Source organism: Lissotriton helveticus, chromosome 1_1 (assembly GCF_964261635.1).
Source record: "Lissotriton helveticus chromosome 1_1, aLisHel1.1, whole genome shotgun sequence".
Taxonomy (NCBI): Eukaryota; Metazoa; Chordata; class Amphibia; order Caudata; family Salamandridae; genus Lissotriton; species Lissotriton helveticus.
Window position 1 is genome coordinate 1447870567 of NC_136057.1, and position 3653 is coordinate 1447874219.

Here is a 3653-nt window from a genome sequence, read left to right on the forward strand (position 1 = left end):
ACCTTGCACATATTGTTTAACAAATGTTATTCATATGTTTTGGTTCATAATTTCACTTGGCACACACTACACAAACTGTAAATAATTTCTACTAGTCATGTAAGACTATTTCACTGTGAATATCATTTTCAGTATAATTTCTAAAGTACTCTATCAATGTGTCAGTCTCTTTCAATCTGACATCTCACCTTAATCCCTGCATATATATGCGATTTTTTCGCTTTTCCTTGAAACTACTATTAAGTATCTTTCCCACAGGAGCTACTGTTTTCCTTATAGTAATTCAGAAGTTCTTGGCAGGGCTTCGGCCTCCTCCTCCTTCTCCTTCTCCCCCTCAGTGACCTGGGAGTTGATCTGGTTTTGGGAGGTGTTCTGCCGTTGGGGCGGGTTGCCCCAATTGTGCGATGTGTGTTCCATGTGCATTCGAGTCCTCCTTGTTGGAACTGTCTTTCTGTTGGCTGCTGGCCGGCCCTTTTTGACTCTGTGTTTTTGCTTTGGGTTTCTACATCATGCTGGCCCTGAGACTAGGCCTTCTGTTTTTTCTCATTAGCTGCTTGACAAGCCTTCTGCGTTTTTTTCCGCAGGTATTTTCTTTTTTTTTTTGTAATCCCTTTATTTTTAGGTCGAGCCTACTATTGTTATCCGTTTCTGGGAATGTAGACACGAGTCGGACGCGCGCTTCTCCAGTGTCAGTTTTGTCTGTGTGAGCGCGCCTCTGAGACGCGCTTGCGCAGACGCACACACAGCCACACTCACGCATGCGCACATACACAGCCACACGCATACACAGGCACAAACACACTGCATACACACACACACCCCCTTAAACAGACCCACGCGCACACAGACAGACACACTCGGACAGACACACGCGCGTACATCCCCCCCCCCCCCTCCCTCCCTCTCCACTCACCGGGCTCTTTCCGCGTGTCCCTCGGCAGCCAGCATTCAGCGTGCAATGTTCCAGTACGTTCTCCCGGCAGTTTCTTTGCAGGCCCCGCCCACGTCCCAACGAAGGCTGCCTAACTTCCGCTAGCTCTTTCGGTCACGAAGCAGACAATGCCGGACACGGGTGAGTGACGACAATGGCTGCAGTTAAAAGTGTCCGGGTTCGAGAGCCCGGCGAATAGATCCGAAAGTGTGTAGGAATTATAAAAGGAAAGGTAAAAATCGCTTAGTTCCAGGCGGGTGGCCTTACTTGCCGGCCGCACGTTCAATGTCCTACAGACCTAATCAGCATCGTCCACTCTGAAGCAATAATCAGAATACGGGCTAAGGGGGTAATCAGAGTTTTCTAGCTGACACACAGGTTTGGTAACATTTCTTAGAAAAATATCCTTTTTGCCTATTGTGTGGTTGCTCCGTGAGGAGGAGCTGGGGGTGGGTGGGAGGAGGTGGGCAGCCGCAGGTGCAGGGGGAGAGGGGCTGCCATCCATCGCAGCCAGGGGCCCCTGCTCCTTCTCCCGGGTCCTCGTCAGGTTGCCTCAGCGCAGAACCACAGGTGATCAGATAGCAGGACGGCGAAGAAGAGCAGGGAGGCCAGCGAGAGGCGCCATTTCTGCGCCCTCTCCGAATCAGTGAAGAGCGTGTCGTTTTCCTGCGGTGCGAAACAGATCCGCAGGCCGGCATTGTACTGTCAACACATCCAGACTCCCCTGCCCATATTTTGGGATCGGGCCGACTCCACCGCCAGGGCTACGCTGCTCCCAATGGCTCCACAATATTCATTGGTCCGGGTGTAGGTGGCCACCATCTTTGTCCTGAAACTCTTTTTGGGGGAAGCTGCCTCTTCTACGTCATCCCTGGCATCGAGTGCTCTCTGCCCTGGCGGCTATGCCTCATGCTTGAGGAGGAGAGGGAGAGGGTGGGGGATCGCGGGCAAACACATGTCAGTTGCCTCATCACTTCGGCGTTTCCTTGAAAAACCCCCCATTTACATAGTGCGGTGGAACGGCGAGGAACAGAGAGGGTCCCCAGGCATGCGTTAATAGAGTGCTGTGACTGGCAGCGAAGGGGATGGTGGGCAACTCCTGTCTTAAATAAAACCCTAACACAGACCAGTAAACAGCGTGCTGACGAGTTTTATTCACGCTCACATGCATCAGCTATGACTCTTAGCACCCGCAATTTTATGGTCCCTCTGACCACCACAGTCCCTAAAAAGCGATGAAAAAAGCAACGGGATGTGCAGATGAACCAACCTCGGACCTTTCGAGCATGCAGACACCCACTCAAACATCTGCAACATTTCCCATACAAAAACCTGCATTTGTGCTCTTATTGCCCTTCTGCAGCACGCGTGTCACAAAAGGGGAAGATTTCTAGAAGTTCTTGTGTCTTGTGGTCCCATTGTCCCGGTTACCACTGAACCCGTCGTTACTCCCTTGCGCTGTGTTTTTCTGAGCGCCTTTCCCTCGTATAAGTTATGAGTTCACTTATGCAGCAACCGGTTACTGGTGTATTTCCCTGCTGTAGCCCAGATCTCTGGTGCCCCTTAGTGTTAGCCTTTTGAAGCCCAGTATAACAAACAAAACCAGCATTTGCAATGCAATAGGTCTCGCATTGGCGAGAGTTGGGGCTATTGGCATTGTAAATGACCATGCTTTTTATTAATTTGTTTATAAAACCTGCAATCGGTGCATAAATACGCACTTTGAACGTATAGTCCTTGCTTACGAGAAGCAAGGCTGGCAGTAAAAGACTGCCAGCCTTGCTTTTCATAAGCATGGACTATAAGTACAAAGTGCTTGTTTACGCACAGCTTGCAGGTTTTCAAACGCATAAATAAAAGGCATTGTCATTTACTATGCCAATGGCTCAAACTTTCGCAAATGCGAGACCTATTGCATTGCAACTGCTTGTTATATATTGCCACCTCCACACTACAGATTGCAAGTAATCTAGCCCTCCATTGCGTGAAGGACGGTGGCTGAGGGTCTAGCCATGAGGAGGCTATACACAGTCTGAGAGCCTCCATAGCTACAAAAATCAGCCCCTGTTGGTTTGTTGGCCGCTCAGTTCCAGCCACTCCTAGTAATATTTCTTCAGAAAAGATAGTAATTCCTACATTGAATATGTCCGATAGGAAGTTAGATACCTCTATCCTAAGATTACTAAGTGCCAAGCCCGTGGCGAACATATGAATGTCGTCGGCTGCAGCCAATGAGCAGCGTGGACAAGTAGTTCCCTGACCGCTGGCCCATTTGGCCATTTTATAGGGGGTGTAGTATAGGGCAAGAAATGTTTTATAAAAATTGCGCTTGCAATTTAATAGACATAAGCCATGTTTGTGAAAATTCTAGCGCACGAGCGGGGGTTGCTAGCTGCACCGCTAGATTATTCTGCCATCTAGCAAAGTGCTTATCTGAATCATCCGGTAAATTGCTATTAAACTCCTTGTAAATTTCCCCGATTTTAGGGGTTGTTTCTATACACAAATTATCTATGGCTGCAATATTTTGAAATATACATCGCCCCCCCCCCCCCCATTTTCCTTGACAAGAAATCCCTAATCTGCAGGTATTTAAAAAATCCCTATTGCTGATGTTATAGTCGTTATGAAGCTCTGAGAAGCTTTTCACCCGATTTACGGTAAAAAAGCAGCCCAGTTGGGTAATCTCTGCCCCAATCCACCTAGACATGCACCCATCCTG

At 48.6% G+C, this 3653-nt stretch overlaps 1 pseudogene; it reads right to left on the minus strand.

Annotated features, from left to right (window-relative positions):
• Positions 1–1022: 1022 nt before the first annotated feature.
• Positions 1023–1663, minus strand: LOC144764198 (NALCN channel auxiliary factor 1 pseudogene; annotated as a pseudogene).
• Positions 1664–3653: the final 1990 nt, after the last annotated feature.